The sequence below is a fragment of the Eurosta solidaginis genome, chromosome 5, assembly GCF_040869045.1.
Source record: "Eurosta solidaginis isolate ZX-2024a chromosome 5, ASM4086904v1, whole genome shotgun sequence".
Taxonomy (NCBI): Eukaryota; Metazoa; Arthropoda; class Insecta; order Diptera; family Tephritidae; genus Eurosta; species Eurosta solidaginis.
In genome coordinates, this window is record NC_090323.1 from 75,027,214 (window position 1) to 75,050,677 (window position 23,464).

Here is a 23,464-nt window from a genome sequence, read left to right on the forward strand (position 1 = left end):
ATAAACAAGCAGGCGGAGGATATTTTGTACACGCGGCTTGGCAAAATGTCCTTTGGCACTGGCAAAATTACATGCGACTCAGGAAAAGAAGTCCCGAGGATAAAAACCCTAACACGCTAGAGGTGGGCGAAGTCGAAAAGGACCTCAAAATCCTAAGGGAAAAAGAGAGGTCCTCGACGTCACCACGAACGTGCTAGAAGAGGACCAACCGCTAAATGGTGCTGTGACTCGAACAGAGGAACACCCCGCACAACAGTCACGAGAGGCTGAAGGGGGCCTCGAATACTCTAAACCAAAAGGACAAGGGGAGGACGACGACGTCAAGACGAAGGTGCTGGAGGGGGACAAACAGCCCAATGGTGCTGCAAGTCCTACAGATAATCCTCCCAACAGAGTAAAGTGGCGTCGAGCGAACTCCTTCTAACCCTTGAGGAGGGATCGTTTGACGTGGCGCTGATCCAGGAGCCGTGGCTCTAATCGGGAGGAAAGGTTTCTGGACTTAGCGCGCGCGGGTTTGGCGTTTACTACGCGCAAACGGAAGGACGGGTGCGAGCTGTAGTAATGGTAAGGAAACAGCTCCATTCATATACACTGCCTAATTACACCACTGAGGATCTCGTAGCGGTGGCCGTTGGGCAAAAGAATAAGCAGGCCTTTATCCTGGCGTCCTGCTACATGGCCCATGCTGCGGAGGATCCACCGATGGAGTACAAAAGGCTAGTACAGGAGGAAGCGCTCAAAGGGCGGTTGGTCATAGGCGCAGATGCAAATGCACACCACAATGCGTGGGGAGTAGCAGATACGAACGAGAGAGGCGAATTTCTATTTTGTTGCATCCTGCAAACCAATTTGCAGATAGCCAACAGGGGAAATTTCCCTACATACATTGGTCCAACATCCAGTAATGTTCTGGATATTACATTGAGCTCCGAGCTTGATATATCAAGGTATGATTGGATGGTTCTTGATAGACCATCCTTCTCCGACCATGCGTATATCAGCTTCAGCATCCCCCTAAAGAGGGTAGAGAAGGGAGGAACCTTTAGAAACCTTAGGTCAACGAACTGATTCTTCTAAGAAGACAGGTAAAATAAATGTTTAAGCTCGCCAAGACCGCGGAAAGTGAAGTGTGTCGGGACGATTACAGGAATCTACAAGTGTGAAATCACCAGGGCGAAGAGAAACTCTTGGAAAAGTTTCTGTACGGACATAGAGTGCTCCAGCGAAACAGCACGGTTGAAAAAATTCCTAGCAAAGGGAAAGATAGTCCAGGGACTAATAAAGAAAGAGAACGGGGAATGGTCACGTAATAGTGAGGAATCCCTTGAGGTGCTTCTCGATACACATTTCTCATTGGGATACGGTTTAGAAGAGCCAGCAGACATCACTCACACTTCGATCACGGAGCTAGTAGTGCCGGGCTTGGTGACCGATATCGAGTGGCCAGTGAAGGCGTTTTCTAAGTTTAAATTGGCGGGCCCAGATGGTATATTCCCGGCCATGCTACAAGTCTCAAGTAGGGCGGTCGTGGAATGGCTTAAAATAATATTCGATGGGTGCATAAGACTGAATCATGTACTGCACTCTTGGAGAACTGCTCGTGTAGCTTTTCTACCAAAGGCGGGGAAGATCGGTCACGTGTATCCCAAAGACTATAGACCCATTAGCTTAACATCATTTCTGCTCAAAACCTTTGAGAGTCTGATAGATGTGTACATAAAGTCCAATGTGGATGAAAAGCTGCTCTCCACAACACAGCATGCGTACACCAAAGGCAAGTCGGTAGACACCCTGGAATCCCTGGAATATAAGGAGTATGCTCTAGGAGTCTTCTTGGACATTGCCGGGGCTTTCAATAATGTTGCAAAATGGGCGATTATGGATGGTCTTAATGACATTAAAGTACAACCTGCCTTAATCAGATGGATCGGCTGCATGTTAAATTGCAGAAAGATTTCATCACAATGGGGATTGTACGAGGCCACGAAATCAGTGGACAGGGGCACGCCGCAGAGAGGGAGCTATCACCTCTGCTGTGGACGCTGGTCATCAACCAACTGCTCAGGCAATTCGATGAGGGACCCGTAAAACTTACGGCTTAGGCAGATGACGTTGCAATTGTCATAAGTGGAAAGTGCCTTCCAACGATTAGTTCTTTGATGGATCGGGCGCTTCGGGATATTCATACCTGGGCATCTAATGTCGGGTTGAAAGTCAATGCGGAGAAGGCGGATATAGTCTTGTTTATAAAGAGGTACACGGTCCCAAATTGGACCTTACAGGAGAAACCTCGCACAAAATATCTAGGAATCATCCTAGACAGTAAGCTGTCATGGAAGCTCAACGTGGAGGAGAGGGTCAAGAAGGTCTCAACGGCACTTTATGCATATAAAAGAATGCTGGGGTGTACGTGGGGCCTATCGCCCTCTCTTTCTCATTGGATTTTTACAGCGATTGTAAGCCCTATTCTATACTATGGAGTTCTTGTTTGGTGGAAAGCCACACAAAAAACAACATACCTCAAAAAATTAGAGAGGGTATCCAGATTATCGATGCTTAGCATTACGGGAGCCCTGAAAACAACCCCGACGGCTGCACTGTATGCCATTCTGCACATTCCACCTGTAGACCTGGTAGCAAAGAATAAAGTATTAACGACCGCAACCAGGCTCGGTGCTTCGGGGCAGCTTGAGCGCCGACCATATGGCCATAGTAGTATAGCGTCATCAATCACAAGGCGAACAGACTACCTGATTCCCTATCTGTGCTTCGAGGGAGATCTTAAGGCCACAATATAGGTGGACGGTTGGCGCAAGGGCGCGCAAATGGCGGACGAGGCGATACATGTGTACACCGATGGTTCCAAAGAAGTGGAAGGAGTAGGGTTTGCGGTATACTGCGCTGATCCGGAAATAAGCTGATCCTACAGGCTACCGGACTACTGTAGCGTTTTCCAAGCGGAAATATTAGCCGTAACCAAAGCAGTAGAAACCCTGGAAGAGAATAGCTTAAGCTGCAACCGTGTTAACTTTTATATTGACAGTCAAGCAGCAATTAAGGCAATAATCTCGCATAGCACAGCATCTAAATGCGTGTTAGAGTGTAAGCAGTCTCTGGGGAGAATCGGGACAGGGAGAAGCATACATCTATATTGGGTCCCAGGGCATATGCGAATAGATGGGAATGAAAAAGCGGACGAACTAGCTAAAAAGGGCGCATCCCTTGAACCTTGCTCCGTAGATGTCCCAATTAGATTGGGCGAGATTAAGCGAAGACGAGAGGTGCACATGCTCGACCAAGCGGGAAAGGCGTGGGTTCAATCGCGGGGCTGTAAAGTGTCGAAGATTATGTGTAGGTCTCACAATCTTAGACTAACACAGTTAAATAAATGTAAAGCGCGATAACCTCCGAAGAGATATAAGGCCGAGCCTCTCTTCCAATTTGCGTCGTGCTCCTCTTGATTTTCCCTACAAATTGGCCGGATGGGACCTACATGATTTTATGCCGACTCCGAAGGGCATCTGCAAGGCAGATGAGTTTTCACTGAGAGTTTTTCATGGCAGAAATACACCCGGAGCGCTTGTCAAACACTGCCGAGGGCCGAGCCCGCTTAGAACAATTTTCTTCTAATTGAAAAATCTTATTTCTAAAAATTTTGATGTTGATTTGCCCGGGGTTTGAACCCAGGGCATCCGGTGTGGTAGGCGGAGCACGCTACCATCACACCACGGTGGCCGCCAAACACATATGCTTCTATCATTAAAAAGAGAGGACTGTACACTTATGACGGGTATTCTGACTGGACACTGCCTTCTGGCATCACATGCCTTTAAATTAGGCTTGGTCAGGGATAGCAGATGTGCGGGTTGGAGGGGGAAACGATCGAGCACGTTCTGTGCTCGTGCCCTGCACTTGCCAGACTAAGACTCTTGCTATTAGAAGTGATACGGCTGTCAGATCTAGAAACAGCAAGTGGCTTAAGTCCTAGGAAGCTTTTAGTATTTGCCAAGAGGACGGAGTTATTTTATAACATAGGTCCTGGTTTTTGATAGGGTTTTTCAGATTGGTAGTTAAAACAAACTTCTGGTAACACTATGGACTCAATCAGTATATGTGAGGTCCTCAAGGACCGGCCAGTTCAACCTAACCTAACCTAACCTGACAAAGGATGAAGGAAAATCGTTCCAAAAAACGTCACCCTTGGTCTACAATTTCGGACTCATAATTAAGAGAGCTTCGAAATTACTTCAGGGGTTATTTAAAAAAAAATTATAAAGAAATGCATTCAAACTTAACCAAATCTTCATATTTGAAAAAAAAAAATTCAAATAAAACGAATTTAGGCTGAAGAAAAATAGCAATGGCAAGTTGCTCCACTTTTTGTACTCAGTTGAGCAGAGCTCACAGAGTATATTAACTTTGATTGAATAGCGGTTGGTTGTACAGGTATAAAGAAATCGAGGTAGATATAGACTTCCATATATCAAAATCATCAGTATCGAAAAAAAATTTGATTGAGCCATATACGTCCGTCCGTTAACACAGACGGATAAAGCGATGAAACTTGGTAGGTGAGTTGAACTTATGACGCAGAATAGAAAATTAGTAAAATTTTGGACAATGGCCGTGGCACCACTTTTAAAAGAAGGTAATTTAGAAGTTTTGCAAGCTGTAATTTGGCAGTCGTTGAAGATATCATTATGAAATTTGCCAGGAACGGTACTCCTATTACTATATGTATGCTTAATAAAAATTAGCAAAATCGGAGAACGACCACGCCCACTTTAAAAAATTTTTTAAAGTCAAACTGAACAAAAAAAGTTAATATCTTTACAGTATATAAGTAAATTATGTCAACATTCAACTCCAGTAATGTATGGTACAACAAAATACAAAAATATAAGAAAATTTCAAAATGGGCGTGGCTACGCCCTTTTTCATTTAATTTGTCTAGGATACTTTTAATTCCATAAGGTGAACAAAAATTTACCAATCCTTGTGAAATTGTGTAAGCGTTTAGATTCTAGGACGATAACTGTTTTCTGTGAAAAAGGGCGAAATCGGTTGAAGCCACGCCCAGTTTTTATACACACTCGGCCGTCCGTCCTTCCGCTCAGCCGTTAACACGATAACTTGAGCACAAATCGATATATCTTTACAAAACTCAGTTCACGTACTTATTTGAACTCACTTTGTATTGGTATAAAAAATGGCAGAAATGCGACTATGACCACGCCCACTTTTTCGATATCGAAAATTATGAAAAAGGAAAAAATGCCATAATTCTATACCAACTACGAAAAAAGGGATGAAACATGGTAATTGGATTGGTTTATTGACGCAAAATATAACTTTAGAAAAAAACTCTGTAAAATGGGTGTGACACCTACCATATTAAGTAGAAGAAAATGAAAAAGTTCTGCAGGGCGAAATCAAAATCCGTTGGAATCTTGGCAGGAATACTGTTCGTGGTATTACATATATAAATAAATAAGCGGTACCCGACAGATGATGTTCTGGGTCACCCTGGTTCACATTTTGGTCGATATCTCGAAAACGCCTTCACATATACAACTACCACCACTCTCTTTAAAAACTCTCATTAATACCTTTAATTTGGTACCCATATCGTACAAGCACATTATAGAGTCACCCCTGGTCCATCCTTATGGCGATATCTCGAAAAGGCGACTACCTATAGAACTAGGGCCCACTCCCTTTTAAAATACTCATTACCACCTTTCATTTGATGCTCATACCGGAAAAAAAAATTCTAGAGTCACCCCTGGTACACCTTTATGACGATATCTCGAAAAGGCGTCCACCTATAGAACTAAGGCCCACTCCCGTTTAAAATACTCGTTAGCATCTTTCATTTGATACCCATATTGTACAAACAAATTCTAGAGTCACCCCTGGTCCACCTTTATGGCGATTTCGCGAAAAGGCGTCCACCCATAGAACTAAGGCCTATTCCCTTTAAAAATACTCATTAACACCTTTCGTTGGATACCCATATTGTACAAAAGCATTCTAAAGTCACCCCTGGTCCACCTTTATGGCGATATCTCGAAAAGGCGTCCACCTATAGAAGTAAGGCCTACTCCCTTTTAAAATACTATTAGCACCTTTCATTTGATACCCATATCGTACAAACAAATTCTAGAGTCATCCCTGGTCCACCTTTATGGCGATATCCCTAAATGGCGTCCACCTATAGCAGTAAGGCCCACTCCCTTTTAAAATGCTCATTAACACCTTTCATTTGATACCCATATCGTACAAACAAATTCTAAAGTCACCCCTGGTACACCTTTATGACGATATCTCGAAAAGGCGTCCACCTATAGAACTAAGGCCCACTCCCTTTTAAAATACTCATTAACACCTTTCGTTTGATACCCATATTGTACAAACATATTCTAGAGTCACCCCTGGTCCACCTTTATGGCGATATCTCGAAAAGGCGACCACCTATAGAACTATGGCCCACTCCATTTTAAAATACTCATTAACACCTTTCATTTGATACCCATATCGTAAAAAAAATTCTAGAGTCACCCCTGGTACACCTTTATGACGATATCTCGAAAAGGCGTCCACCTATAGAACTAAGGCCCAGTCCCTTTTAAAATACTCATTAGCATCTTTCATTTGATACCCATATCGGAGAAACAAATTCTAGAGTCAGCCCTGGTCCACCTTTATGGCGATATCCCTAAATGGCGTCCACCTATAGAACTAAGGCCCACTCCCTTTTAAAATGCTCATTAACACCTTTCATTTGATACCCATATCGTACAAACAAATTCTAAAGTCACCCCTGGTAAACCTTTATGACGATATCTCGAAAAGGCGTCCACCTATAGAACTAAGGCCCACTCCCTTTTAAAATACTCATTAACACCTTTCGTTTGATACCCATATTGTACAAACATATTCTAGAGTCACCCTGGTCCACCTTTATGGCGATATCTCGAAAAGGCGACCACCTATAGAACTAAGGCCCACTCCCTTTTAAAATACTCATTAACACCTTTCGTTTGATACCCATATCGTAAAAACAAATTTTAGAGTCAGCCCTTGTCCACCTTTATGGCGATATCCCTAAATGGCGTCCACCTATAGAACTAAGGCCCACTCCCTTTTAAAATGCTCATTAACACCTTTCATTTGATACCCATATCGTACAAACAAATTCTAGAGTCATCCCTGGTACACCTTTATGACGATATCTCGAAAAGGCGTCCACCTATAGAACTAAGGCCCACTCCCTTTTAAAATACTCATTAACACCTTTCGTTTGATACCCATATCGTACAAACAAATTCTAAAGTCACCCCTGGTACACCTTTATGACGATATCTCGAAAAGGCGTCCACCTATAGAACTAAGGCCCACTCCCTTTTAAAATACTCATTAACACCTTTCGTTTGATACCCATATTGTACAAACATATTCTAGAGTCACCCCTGGTCCACCTTTATGGCGATATCTCGAAAAAGCGTCCACCCATAGAACTAAGGCCCACTCCCTTTTAAAATACTCATTAGCACCTTTCGTTTGATACCCATATTGTAAGACGCATTCTAGAGTCACCCCTGGTCCACCTTTATGGCGATATCTCGAAAAGGCGTCCACCTATAGAACTAAAGCCCACTCCCTTTTAAAATAATCATTAACACCTTTCATTTGATACCAATATCGTACAAACAAATTCTAGAGTCAGCCCTGGTCCACCTTTATGGCGATATCCCTAAATGGCGTCCACCTATATAGAACTATGGCCCACTCCCTCTTAAAATACTCTGTAGTACCCTGTAGTAGTGTAGGGCCCACTCCATTTTAAAATACTCATTAACACCTTTCATTTGATACCCATATCGTAAAAAAAATTCTAGAGTCACCCCTGGTCCACCTTTATGGCGATATCGCGAAAAGGCGTCCACCCATAGAACTAAGGCCCATTCCCTTTTAAAATACTCATTAACACCTTTCGTTTGATACCCGTATTGTACAAACGCATTCTAGAGTCACCCCTGGTCCACCTTTATGGCGATATCTCGAAAAGGCTTCCACCTATAGAACTAAGGCCCACTCCCTTTTAAAATACTCATTAGCACTTTTCATTTGATACCCATATCGTACAAACAAATTCTAGAGTCAGCCCTTGTCCACCTTTATGGCGATATCCCTAAATGGCGTCCACCTATAGAACTAAGGCCCACTCCCTTTTAAAATGCTCATTAACACCTTTCATTTGATACCCATATCGTACAAACAAATTCTAGAGTCATCCCTGGTACACCTTTATGACGATATCTCGAAAAGGCGTCCACCTATAGAACTAAGGCCCACTCCCTTTTAAAATACTCATTAACACCTTTCGTTTGATACCCATATCGTAAAAACAAATTTTAGAGTCACCCCTGGTCCACCTTTATGGCGATATCTCGAAAAGGCGTCCACCCATAGAACTAAGGCCCACTCCCTTTTAAAATACTCATTAGCACCTTTCGTTTGATACCCATATTGTAAGACGCATTCTAGAGTCACCCCTGGTCCACCTTTATGGCGATATCTCGAAAAGGCGTCCACCTATAGAACTAAAGCCCACTCCCTTTTAAAATACTCATTAACACCTTTCATTTGATACCAATATCGTACAAACAAATTCTAGAGTCAGCCCTGGTCCACCTTTATGGCGATATCCCTAAATGGCGTCCACCTATATAGAACTATGGCCCACTCCCTCTTAAAATACTCTGTAGTACCCTGTAGTAGTGTAGGGCCCACTCCATTTTAAAATACTCATTAACACCTTTCATTTGATACCCATATCGTAAAAAAAATTCTAGAGTCACCCCTGGTCCACCTTTATGGTGATATCGCGAAAAGGCGTCCACCCATAGAACTAAGGCCCATTCCCTTTTAAATACTCATTAACACCTTTCGTTTGATACCCGTATTGTACAAACGCATTCTAGAGTCACCCCTGGTCCACCTTTATGGCGATATCTCGAAAAGGCTTCCACCTATAGAACTAAGGCCCACTCCCTTTTAAAATACTCATTAGCACTTTTCATTTGATACCCATATCGTACAAACAAATTCTAGAGTCAGCCCTTGTCCACCTTTATGGCGATATCCCTAAATGGCGTCCACCTATAGAACTAAGGCCCACTCCCTTTTAAAATGCTCATTAACACCTTTCATTTGATACCCATATCGTACAAACAAATTCTAGAGTCACCCCTGGTACACCTTTATGACGATATCTCGAAAAGGCGTCCACCTATAGAACTAAGGCCCACTCCCTTTTAAAATACTCATTAACACCTTTCGTTTGATACCCATATCGTAAAAACAAATTTTAGAGTCACCCCTGGTCCACCTTTATGGCGATATCTCGAAAAGGCGTCCACCCATAGAACTAAGGCCCACTCCCTTTTAAAATACTCATTAGCACCTTTCGTTTGATACCCATATTGTAAGACGCATTCTAGAGTCACCCCTGGTCCACCTTTATGGCGATATCTCGAAAAGGCGTCCACCTATAGAACTAAAGCCCACTCCCTTTTAAAATACTCATTAACACCTTTCATTTGATACCAATATCGTACAAACAAATTCTAGAGTCAGCCCTGGTCCACCTTTATGGCGATATCCCTAAATGGCGTCCACCTATATAGAACTATGGCCCACTCCCTCTTAAAATACTCTGTAGTACCTTCCATTTGATACACATGTCATACAAACACATTCCAGGGTTACCCTAGGTTAATTTTTCTACATTCATCCTTATTTTGTCTCCACAGCTCTCAACAGAGTATGTAATGTTCGGTTAAACCCGAACTTACTTGTTAGCATTACCATTTGTATGTATCCATGAAAAAGACAATTTTGTCTCCAAAGCCCTCAGCTGGGTATGTAATGTTCGGTTACACCCGAACTTAGCCTTCCTTACTTGTTTTTCTTATTGTTTTGACATAATCAACTAAAAGTTTTTTAAATATTTATTTTTTTATTTCAAATTAAAACAAAGAACTTGTGTAATATAAGCACTTACATTTAAAAAAAAATTAGCTAAATTAGAGAGCCAGCGAAGAAATATGATAACATGCCTGAATTTCGTAAATACTTATGTTGGTTCTTTTATTACCTTTTCTCAATTACAGAATAAGCGACTTTTATACACAACAATTAATAAAAGTTTTCGCAGTAAACGCATTAAATATTATACATATATAACGCCAAAGTTTAACAAAAAAAGAAGTTTTCAATATTTCAAAGTAGACAACTTTCAGCAATACACAAGACACAATTGGACCAAAAGAGCCGTTTATTAAAAAAAACTCACCCCTTCTACTTTGGTAAAAAATTCGTTCTTGAAAATTATGTTCATTGATTTTTTTGACAATATGTACTTAAATATTCTCAAAGGACGATTTCCTTTGGCTGCGGCACATAATCGGGGTCGACTGTATCGTCCCCAGAAAAATCGCACACTGTCTCTTCCGAAACCGACATTAATCCTTAAACTACCGGTGACTCAAATTGTCGTTAACGTATGTTGTGATCTGACAGACCACAAGATAAACTATAAGTGTCATTGAGCAAACCAAATGTATTACAATGTTTATTTCATTCAAAAATATAGTCATAGATTGTTCCAGAAATGTATTTATGTTCACTTTTTTATTAATTAATATGCCAGTCTGAATTAAAATAGACTCGCATAAGTCCTTAGTTCGTGGAGTCCCTTGGTCTTTCTTCAGCAATGCATTTGAAACACGCTTTACTTGAGTGCGAATCACAAGCCGGAGATTTACATTTCATGCAATGGAAACGCGTTTTCCTGTTTTATCCTCCTTATAGCAAATACGATAAACAGGCCGGTTAGAGGCAGATGGGGTCATATATAGGCAAATTATTTTGTATTGGTACTGCAGAAGATGGAGGCTGAAAAGAAGTTGTATTTAGAATACTAATAAGGTTTAAAAAAATCAATTAACTTACAAAACGTTGAAAACTTTCATGGCTTCTTTGATATACTAGAATCGTGATATATTCGGCTTGGCTGCTCGTAGCTCCATGTGTGGTTTAACCAATTGATGTATCAATTCAATTAAAAATTTCCGTCGTTTATCAGTTCCTTTCTTTGGGAATTATTCACCAAATATGATGAAAGAAGCGAGCCCTGAAACGTTCAGCATGTTGTAGAAGAACGTAAGTGGCCAGCGCCTTGTATGGCGTGTGCAAGAGTAAAATTATATCATTTGATCCATGGTATCTACTTCCTCAAAAAATTTCGAATAATACGTGTATTTTTACATAACAGGGATTAATGTTGCTTGGTCATGAGTCGCGAAACTTCTGCATTCAAGTGAATTTTTGGTACAAAAGAATGAAACTGTCTAGTTTTTTCACAGTTTTGGTCTTAGAAAAGCGCTTTTCCATTTGAGTTCATGCTATTTTTTGTCGCAGTAATCAAATTCAATTGATTGGAATTTCACTTTTGTCCAATCATATAGTGGCCCTGTAATTTTAATTGTATTTTTGTGTTGCAAGCTTGAACGATAGGCAGCTCTTTTCATTACGCCACCGATTCCATCGCAAGCACCCTTTCCGTGCGCACTAGCAAAAAAGTGCCATTCTACATCTACGCCGAAATCTGTTTTGTGTAGAAACACATTAATAAAATTGTAGTTGTTCTGGTACTGCGAAGCCGCCCCATCGGAAAAATAAAAATGTTTTCACATTACATTATAATATAGCAGCTCTTTCTGAGCGGTTCGCGTCAGCTCTCTTCTGAGCACCTTTCGTTAGCCCCTTACTGGGCAATCAGCTCCCTTCTGAGCACCTTCGTCTGCCCCTTACTGGGCATACGTATACAAAACTCATACCCTCTTGTAAAGTTAAGTTATTTATTTAAATTATCGCGCATATAATTATACATGTCACCTCTTAATATCAAATATTAACTATAACTCTTAAGATCGTTTACTTAATGTTTTACACTGCACATTCGTTTTGTATAAGACATACTATTTGTAAATGTACTGTTATTTGTTATTTAGTCTGTTTAAATTGCTCAATTTGTAGACTATTAAATAAATAAACAAACAAATAAAAAAAAAATGCATCTACTAAATTTGTTAATTATGTACGAAACTAGTTTTGAATTAAATTAACTGCCGAACTGTTATGGTCCGAATCTTCAGATATAATGAAAGCTCTTGTGATACAAATTGCCGTTTTCCTTGTAGTACACAACATATGGTTGTATTGTTGCCTGAGTAGTGTTCCAGTATTCAGACTGAACAGAATGTTGGACACGACACGAATAATTTTCTGGAAAATACAGACACAGAAAAAAACTCTTTTTCACCTAGTTGCTCTTTAATGTCCGTAAGGTTAGAGCTGGATTCGATTTGATTTTTTAAGAACCGATTTTTTCGATTTGATTCTCGAAAAAAATCGATTTAATCGATTAAATCGAACCAAACAAAGTTTACTTAAATTTTGCTTATTCTTTGTAGCAGTGTACTTGCTTACTTACTTAACCATTTACACGATTTTTCCCCGAAAAATAAAGCTGGATAGTTTCTCTCTCGTTTCGTTGCCTACCGACAAAATTGGAAGCATCAAGGATGTCACATGGGTCTTCACTTGATCCTTTCAGCGGAGTGAGATAATTAGTATATAGAATCTTTTTTTAAAAATGTAGGAAAACCAACCTTGGGAACATTAACCAATATACTTTCGTCTTTAATACTTATTATTACAATATGTAGATATAATGTTCTCGCTTCGTTTACGGCATTAGAATCGATCTATGTTCAGCGTCACATATAAATGAAGTATTTATTACATACGTAAGGTAACATGTTCTCAGTATACGTTTTGCAGTTTTTAAATCAATAAGGTATACGGAACTTTAAATTGACAACGTACGAAAATTTGTGTCATGGTTTGGGTAGTTTCAGTTAAAAACTTAATGGAAGTATTTTCATAGCTTATTGAAAATAAAAAGGAATAAGGAATTTAATTGACGAAATTTCATAAAAATTGCCACTTCTGTTTTCCTATTTGCTGCTGTCTACGTCATAAAAAGTGTTGATTTTATATATTTGTTAAAAGTGTGTTTCTTAATGTTACTCGTGAAGGCAAAACGTACCGGGGATCCAAGCATTGTGTAAACGATCTGAATCCGTTATCTTCGACAATCCTAAAGGATTGCATATCTGTGGCAATCATTATAATCAAAGCGCAATTCAGTTGTTTCGCTCATCTACAAACTGAGACTTCCTTATATTGTTGTTATTAGATTCAAAAAAGGATTATATAGGAGCTGTTGATGAAGATATTTCCATCAACGTTGGATGTGACCGCTTCAAGTGATTTAACAAATTGGTTGTATTTCCACCTGTTTTGCATTTTTTCCGCACGATTTGCATTTCGCAAAATCGCCCTTCACTTGACTAAAGTACTTCCAGACAACAGATCTGCGAATCTTTGGATTACTTATAAGATTAAATTCCCCTTCAGAGTCACTTTCAATTGGCTTACTGAAATCTAAAAATGTGGTATTAATTAGTTTTCATTTCGTACTAAACACAATGGCGCATAATCATAGTCAAAATAAAATAGATTTTAAATTTAGTTGCAGCTTTGTCAAAAAACCTATTTTATTTTGACTAAGATTATGCCCCAATATCATATCACAAAATAGATACACACATGTTCAATATATTACTTACCAGAAGTGCGAAGAAATTTCTTCATTTTTCTCCTTTCTCTCGAAGCCACCAACACAATAAAGCTAAATTTATAAAAACTAGAATTACAGAGTATGTATTTCCTCAAGCGTCCGTAAAGTAGATAGTGATGAAAACTTCGATACATAAAGAATCGAACGATTTAAAAAAAGTCGATTCTACATTTCTAAAAAAAAGATCGATTAAATCGATTAAGAATCGAACTGAAATCCAACTCTACGTAAGATATTGAGCTTTTGATTTTGCGAGGACATCATGTTTCAATACATCACACAAATCCTTCATCAAATTTTGAACGAATTCTTTCACAGGTTCATGTTGGACTTGTAGATAGCGTCTGTAAACAAAATACGTTAGTCAATTAATAAAACCGTCCCAAAAGATGAAATACGTTAATGGGTTCGAGAACCTCTTGAAAAAAAAAAAATTATTCCATATATATATATATATATATATATATAAATTAATAAACGAAATAAAAAGTACCTGACAGTACTCAACCATTAATCGTAATTAACTGAAGTTACGTCATTACTGTGCAGAATTGAACCAAGGTTTTTTGAGATGTTTTCTGTTCCAGAGTATTCAGAACATTCCAACAGGAAAAACTCGCAATTAGGACTTGAACACACCATGCCGTTTAAATAATTCCGATAGTGTAATTGTTCTTCTGCGTCATTTATAACTTTCTTCAAGCCAGCGAATCTCAGACGAATATTTTGGTGAACCTTGCAAACGCAAACATTGTGCTTATTTTTTGAACCCACGAAAAATGCACTCTGGTGGTCGTAATTTCTTAAATTTCGAAAGTGATATTTGCATGTTTGGGAACCTCTTACAGAATTGCTTGCGAATATTTTTGATTTTATGAGTTAATAGTCTTTTCTCTTCATGATTCCGAGTTCCAGATATCTTCACCGATTTATGTTCTTTAACACCCGCAGTCAGATTTGATCAGACCTATAAAACTTCTGAACCACTTCTATTATATTTGGGTCCGTGGGTCGACCTTTTTTTACATCAGGTCGAGAGCCAATGCCATCGGATTTTCGTAGTTTTTTGCTAAAGCGGCCATTCGTCGATACACTTGAAAAAATTTGTTTAATCGTCCATGATTCTGGGACAAAAGTTAGCACATATATTTAATCTCTGTGCTTGAGCATTAAATAAATGTCGTATCTCTTGACAATTTGTCTAATCAGTGTATTTTTCAAATCTGAAGAATAAGCCGAACTACTGATGACAGTATTCTTCATATAATTAACGCTTGATGCAATTTTTTCTCGATCTGTTCTCGATGGTTTGGAGTTCCGCCGAATTTTCAACGGGATTACGCCGCAGTTTTGAAGAAAATTATTGACGTATCCAATTTTAATGGCACTATCAGCAGCCCCGCATATAAAATGAGGATCGCTTTTTTCACTGTCGTCCGTAGGATTTTCCACAATATTTTGCGAACCGTCTTCAACAGTGGAATTTATCTACGTGACATATAAAATAATTATAACCTTTGAACAAGGTAATACCAGTACTTACATTAGGCGACGAATGTAATTTTCCGTTGTATAAATATTTTTTACACGTTCAACACACGTTCGCACGCTAGTTCAGTAACTAACCAAATTTGTGTACACTCTATTATGGTTCTTTTTTTGGAAGTGGTTACTGCAGTGATTTAGATTCGGCATTTTGTTCACCATAATACCCGTATTTAATATCAATGCCAGCAAAACAATTATTAAAAACTATTTTTATTTTTTTCTTTACTGACAACAAAACAAAGCCATGTGCTCAAACTATGTCGCATCTAAAGCATTTTTTTCGTAGATTATCGCACAAATGATTTTTGCATAAGCTGTTCCTTAAAATTTCCGTCTGCAAGGCGCAGAAATTGTTTAAATATTCAATTGCTGATAGAAAAATTATTACAAACCAACAACAAACACAATTTTTGCAAAAAAATAATTTTACCCTGTACTTGAATGCCTTTTGAATCTATACCTAAAAAATGTTCCCATTCGGACGCTAACTTTCGGATAAACAATTAATTTCCCAAAACAATCTCAAAATATTTAATTGCTAATTAAAAAAAAAATCCCTGCAGAATTTTGTAACGAAATTCACACAGTGTTCTTCTCGACCACAAAACTCGGCGCTAACCAAAATATTGTCTTTGGTGAAAACGGGGCTCAGTTGAAAAAGCCTTACCATATGGTAAAAGTCTATAACAACTAATACGCGTCCTAAAACATTCGGCTTGATCTCAGTATTAACAATCCGAAGGCGGAAAACAAAAATTTTCAGTCGTTCAAAAGATATTAACGAAAAACAAGTAAGGGAGGCTAAGTTCGGGTTTAACCGAACATAACATACTCAGCTGAGAGCTTTGGAGACAAAATTGTTTTTTTCATGGATACATACAAATGATAATACTAAAATGTGGAGCAATGTGGTGCATTTGCTATCTTTCTTCAGCTATCAATTGAGCCGTTTATTTTGAAAGTGGCATAAGTCATTTCATGTCGTTTAGGTTCAGTGGTAATTTGTTTGTATCTCTCCTCGCCTCCAGTTTTTTAGAGTTCAATATCCAAAAGATGCAATTCTTATTATTATTTTATAATTGTAGAACCATCTATATATGCTTTCGTTCAAAAATAACAATGCATTTAAGACCATGAGTTGGAAATGACTTATGCCACCTTCAAAATAAACGGCTCAATTGATAGCTGAAGAAAGATAGCAAATGCACCACATTGCTCCACATTTTAGTATTATCATTTGTATGTATCCATGAAAAAAACAATTTTGTCTCCAAAGCTCTCAGCTGAGTATGTTATGTTCGGTTAAACCCGAACTTAGCCTCCCTTACTTGTTTTTCGTTAATATCTTTTGAACGACTGAAAATTTTTGTTTTCCGCCTTCGGATTGTTAATACTGAGATCAAGCCGAATGTTTTAGGACGCGTATTAGTTGTTATAGACTTTTACCATATGGTAAGGCTTTTTCAACTGAGCCCCGTTTTCACCAAAGACAATATTTTGGTTAGCGCCGAGTTTTGTGGTCGAGAAGAACACTGTGTGAATTTCGTGGGCGTGGCTTCAACCTATTTCGCCCATTTTCACAGAATACAGTTATCGTCAATGAGGCTATGCCCTTACCAAATTTCACAAGGATTGGTAAATTGTTGTTCGACTTATGGCATTAAAAGTATTCTAGACAAATAAAATTAAAAAGGGCGGAGCCACGCCCATTTTGAAATTTTCTGGAGTTGAATGTTGACATAATTTACTTATATACTGTTAAGATATTAAATTTTTTGTTAAAATTTTACTTCAAAAATATTTTTTTTAAAAGTGGGCGTGTGCGTTTTCCGATTTCGCTAATTTTTATTTGCAACACATATTGTAATAGAATTAACGTTCCTGCCAAATTTCATCATGATATCTTCACCGACTGCCAAATTACAGCTTGCAAAACGTTTAAATTACTTTCTTTTAAAAGTGGGCGGTGCCACGCCCATTGTCCAAAATTTTACTAATTTTCTAGTCTGCGTCACAAGGTCAACCCACCTATTAAGTTCCATCGCTTTATTCGCCTTTGGTAAAGAATTATCGCAGTTTTTCGAAATTTCCATATGGAAAAGGTGGGCGTGGTTATAGTCCGATTTCGTTCATTTTAAACAGCGATCTGAGATGAGTGCTCAGGAACTTACATCCCAAATTTCATTAAGATACCTCAAAATTTATTCAAGTTATTGTGTCCACGGGCAGACGGACGGACGCACAGACATGCCTAATTAATTTCTTTTTTCGCCCAGATCATTTTGATATATATGTAGACTTAATCCAAAATAGCGGATATATTAATTTTGGATACAAAACAAAATTGGATTGACTTAAGGATGAAACCGTAGAGTATCGTTATTAATTTATACCTATAATTAGTGTAGCAAACTATGCACATGTGTATATACTTACCTGAGAATATGTTTGAATAAACGCTCATATACCACTCGCCATATATGTTGCATGTATGTATATATTCGCCTCGATAAGCGTTTACGATTTACTATTGCATCCTAAAATGTACTTGTAATAGCTCTGAAATGGTGGACCGAATTAATGGCATATGCGAACTAGCGACAAATAGTACTCGTTAGATCCATAAATTGTTATAATTTTTAGATATAGTTTGACATTTGCATAGTTATCGCTTGAGTGAAAATGGTTTTTAGTCACTGATCCTAACACGCAATACGGGCCTTGTCTGGAAAAGATTATCTCCTATTCGGTATTATACCTTTCATGAAAATGAAATGGTATATTAATTTCGTCACGAAACCGAAAATTGTAAGTCCTTAAAGGAAAATAGATAGACCCACCATTAAGTATACCGAAATAATCAGGTTGAAGAGCTGAGTTGATTTAGCCATGTCCGTCTGTCCGTCTGTCTGTTTGTATGCAAACTAGTCCCTCAATTTTTGAGATATCTTGATAAAATTTGGTGAGCGGGTGTATTTGGGTGTCCGATTAGACATTTGTCGGAACCGACCGGATCGGACCACTATAGCATATATCCTCCATACAACCGATTTTTCAGAAAAAGAGGATTTTTGTAATATCTTACCCAATTTAACAGATTGAAGCTTCAAACTTCACCATATACTTTCGTATATTGCACGTATTGTTGCCTGAAAAAATTGATGAGATCGGTCGTATATATAGTATATATCCCATACAACCGATTGTTCAGATAAGGAACTTTTCGTAATTACTGCCCTATTTTAAGAGCTAGAGGCTTCAAATTTCAACGAATGCTTACGTATATAGCATATATTGTTGTCTGAAAAAATCATAAAGAGCGGTGGTATATATAGTTTATATATGGTGGTATATATAGTATATATATATAGTATATATATATATATATATTTTTGCAAATTTTAGCCCCATTTTAACAGCTAGAAGCTTCAAATTTCACAGAATACTTACGTATATAGCATATATCGTTGTCTGAAAAAATCATAGAGATCGGTTTTATACATAGTATATATCTCATACAACCGATTGTTCAGATAAGAAACTGAACCCAATCCGGGTCCGTCTCCTGACCCCGGTCCTGAGAAATGGTTTTGCTGCATTTGCCAGAAAAGAATCTTTTTAGGACGGTCATACTCTGTTCAGTGTGTCTCGTGCAAGGGATGGTTGCATCGGACAGGTTGTTCTGGGCTTGATCCCAAAACCCGACGTCCACGTAACTTTTATAAATCTTTTGTGGCTCCTTGCTGCTCACGCCCAAGGGCGTCCCGTAGTCTACGCCTAAGCATATCCCCACTACCTTCCAGCAGCTTCGCTGCTCAGCAAGCCACAACAAGTACCCGCTGCTGCTCGCGCACCACGGCGCCAACAACTCAAACAGCTGATACCACTCATAACTACTACCTTCGTAGTAGAGCTGGCAGCAATGCTGAGCATCAGCCCCTGCCCCCGTCTTCTTCTCCACCCCTCTTTTCTGGCAGCAATCGTGCAGGTCAGGGAAACAGACTCTTAGTCTCTGCCTCCGTTTGCACCGTCTGCCAGCACAGAATATATAGGTTTGCGACATCCGCTCAATGCAGCTCCTGCCTTGGGTGGTGCCACTTTCCTAGATGTTCTGGTCTCCGCGACGGCAACCCCTCGACGGGTTTCATCGCGCCATGTTGCCAGGTCGCAAACCCAAATCATCCGGGTACCCCAATGCTTGCCCAAGAGCGCCCAGTCCCAAGGCCACAACAGCAAGTGCGTCCTGGCCTTCCATAACCTAGACGTAGTCACCCCTCACTTACCCCTAGAGTGGCGGCGTCACCCCTCATGCATTTCAGAATTCTGCAGTTCAACTGTAATGGACTAACTGGGAAGATTACGGAGATAGTCGATTTCATGAAGCGGCACAACATCCGCATTGCTGCGATTCAAGAGACTAAACTCACAGCAAGATCTGCATTGCAGACCTGCTCTGGTTATAATGTCCACAGGAAAGACCGCGAGAGCGGAAATGGAGGCGGCCTCGCGTTTATTATACACCACTCTGTGCAATATCATATATTTGATCCTGGCATCGACCGCAGTGACAATGTCTTAGAACGTCAAGGCCTATCTGTCCGGTCAGGCGATGCAAATCTAGAAATCATCAACATCTACATCCCTCCTGTCACCTGTTGCCCCAGTGGATACCGCCCTAATATCGAGGCCTTACTCACTGGCAACAATCGCATTATCTTAGGCGATTTCAATGCCCATCACGACCTATGGCATTCAAACTTGCGGGCGGACAGTAGGGGTGAGATGTTGGCGGATCAAATAGACGAAACGACGTTCTGCACAATAAACGGAGACGCCCCCACACGTATGGTAGGAAGCTGTCATAGCTCGCCAGATATCTCAATCGTGAGCGCAGAACTCGTAAACTGCGTCAACTGGCAGCCGATGGTAACATTGGCATCCGACCACCTGCCCATACTTATTTCGTTCGAGCGTACCGCCGACTTCATCGTCACCGAAAAACGCACTTTCATAAACTTCAAAAAAGGAAAGTGGGAAGAATATAAATCCGCAACAGACAGCAGCTTTGCTGCCCTCCCTAGCCCGACTGATGCCCGCCAAGGGGAGCGTGCCTTCTGTAAGGTCATTGAATCCGCCTCGGCACATTTCATTCCCGCCAGGAGAATTCCCGAAATCCGGCCCCACTTCCCGGCGGAGGCCGCGAGCTTAGCGAGGGAACGCGACCTTATAAGACAGCTTGATCCAGGCGACCCCCAAATAAGGGATATAAACCAACGCATCAGATTGCTTGTGGACGAACACAAGCGGGCGAAATGGGAAGAGCGCCTAAGAGGTTGTAACCTCTCTACCGGTGTAGGTAAACTTTGGTCCACCGTAAAGTCCCTATCGAATCCGGCTAAGCACAAAGACAAAGTTTCCATCGCCTTTGGCGATAAGGTGCTGTCGGATGCGAAAAAATGCGAGAGCGCTTTCTGCCGACAATATATAATGCATCATACGGTCGACAAAGATAGACGGAGAGCCAATAGACGTGCACATAAACACAGACTCAGCGCGTCACCAATTACCATCACCGCTAGAGAGGTTGAGGACGCCATTGGTCGCGCTAAACCATCCAAAGCAGTGGGCCCAGACGGCATAGCTATGCCGATGCTTACAAACCTAGGGAAAGAGGGTTTCAAATATTTAGCGCATGTCTTCAACCTGTCTCTTTCCACCTTTGTCATACCCGAGAAATGGAAAATGGCCAAGGTGGTCCCGCTACTAAAGCCTGGGAAACCAGCTAACGTAGGTGAGTCATATCGTCCGATATCTCTCCTATCGCCTGTGGCAAAGACGCTTGAAGCCATTTTGCTCCCTCATTTCCAAGCACATTTGCAGCTAGCCCCTCATCAGCATGGCTTCAGAAAACTCCATAGCACTACCTCCGCGCTAAATGTCATTAGCACCCAGATAAATTGCGGTTTGAATCAATATCCCCACCATAGAACAGTACTCGTAGCGTTAGACCTATCAAAAGCTTTTGATACGGTCAACCATGGCTCGTTACTGCAAGACCTGGAAGGGTCTACCCTTCCCCCATGTCTTAAAAGGTGGACCGCAAATTATCTGGGTGGTCGGCAGGCATCGGTGCAATTCAGAAACGAAACATCAAAACAAAGGAGAATTAAACAAGGGGTGCCACAGGGTGGTGTCCTATCCCCGCTTTTGTTTAATTTCTACATATCTAAGCTACCTTCACCACCGGAAGGAGTCACAATCGTTTCCTACGCCGATGACTGCACAATAATGGCCACAGGCCCAGGCCCAAAGATCGATGAGCTATGCAATAAAATAAACGGCTATCTCCCTGATCTCTCCAGTTTTTTCGCCTCGCGAAACCTGTCATTGTCACCGACTAAATCTTCCGCGACCTTATTTACAACATGGACGCCCCTAATGTCGACCATATTGAACATCCACGTCGATAGCACTACGCTACCAACTGTCCTACACCCCAAAATCTTGGGTGTGACGTTTGATCAGGATCTACATTTTGGTGCGCACGCAACCGCAATTGTTCCAAGAATTCAGAGCCGTAATAAAATCCTCAAATCCCTTGCTGGCAGTACCTGGGGAAAAGATAAAGAAACGCTCTTGACCACATACAAAGCAATTAGCCAGCCGATTACGTGCTACGCGTCACCCATATGGTCGCCAAGCCTAAAAACCACCCACTGGAAGAAACTACAGGCCTGCCAAAATACTGCTCTCAGAATCGCCACGGGCTGCCTTCTTATGTCCCCAGAACACCATCTGCATAATGAGGCGAGAATACTCCACATCAGGGAGAGAAATGAGATGCTGACCAAACAGTTTCTGATGAATACCCAGAAACCTGGGCATCCCAACAGACATCTGATTGACGAACCAGCACCGCCTAGGGGCCTAAGGAGTCATCTCCGTAAGCATTTTGAGGAAATACGGCACCTGAGAACCCAGCCGTATGAAGCGGAAAAACACAAGCAGGTCCTTGGTGAACTCCATAGACAGGCTTCGGACCTTTATGTCGGGAATTGCCCGGTGAATCCAGTACTTGAAGAAAAATATCCAGAACTCGCAGAAGAGGAACGCATACTCCCCAGGGAAACGCGTGTCACTCTTGCTCAACTTCGTTCTGGATACTGTAACAGGTTAAACTCTTACCTATCCAGAATCAACCCCGACATACAAAATGTATGCCCTGCTTGCAATGTGTCCCCACATGACACCAACCATCTCTTTAATTGTAATGTGGAACCAACGCATCTAACACCCCTTTCCTTATGGCCCACCCCTGTTGAAACGGCAAGTTTCCTTGGACTCCCGTTAGAGGATATTGATGACAATTTGTGATCGGTCGCGGCTATTAGGTGGGGCGAGCATTGCTACAACAACAACAACAACAACATAAGAAACTTTTCGCAATTTCTACCCCATTTTAACAGCTATAAGCTTCAAATTTCACCGATTGCTTACGTATATAGCATATATTGTTGTCTAAAAAAATCATAGAGATCGGTTGTATATGTAGTATATATCTCATACAACCGATTGTTCAGATAAGAAACTTTTCGCAATTTCTACCCCATTTTAACAGCTATAAGCTTCAAAATTCACCGATTGCTTACGTATATAGCATACATTGTTGTCTGAAAAAATCATAGAGATCGGTTGTATATATAGTATATATCTCATACAACCGACTGTTCAGATAAGAAACTTTTCGCAATTTCTACCCCATTTTAACAGCTATAAGCTTCAAGTTTCACCGATTGCTTACGTATATAGTATGTATTGTTGTGTCAAAAAATCATAGAGATCGGTGATATATATAATATATATATGATGGTATATATAGTATATATATATAGTATATATATTTTTTTTTGCGATTTCTGCCTCATTTTAACAGCTATAAGCTTCAAATTTCACCAAATGCTTACGTGTATAGCATATATTGATGTCTGAAAAAATCATTGAGATCGGTGGTATACATAGTATATATCTCATACAACCGATTGTTCAGATAAGAAAATTTGCGCAATTTCTGCCCCGTTTTAACAGCTAGAAGCTTCAAATTTCACAAAATGCTTACGTTTACGTATATAGCATATATTGTTG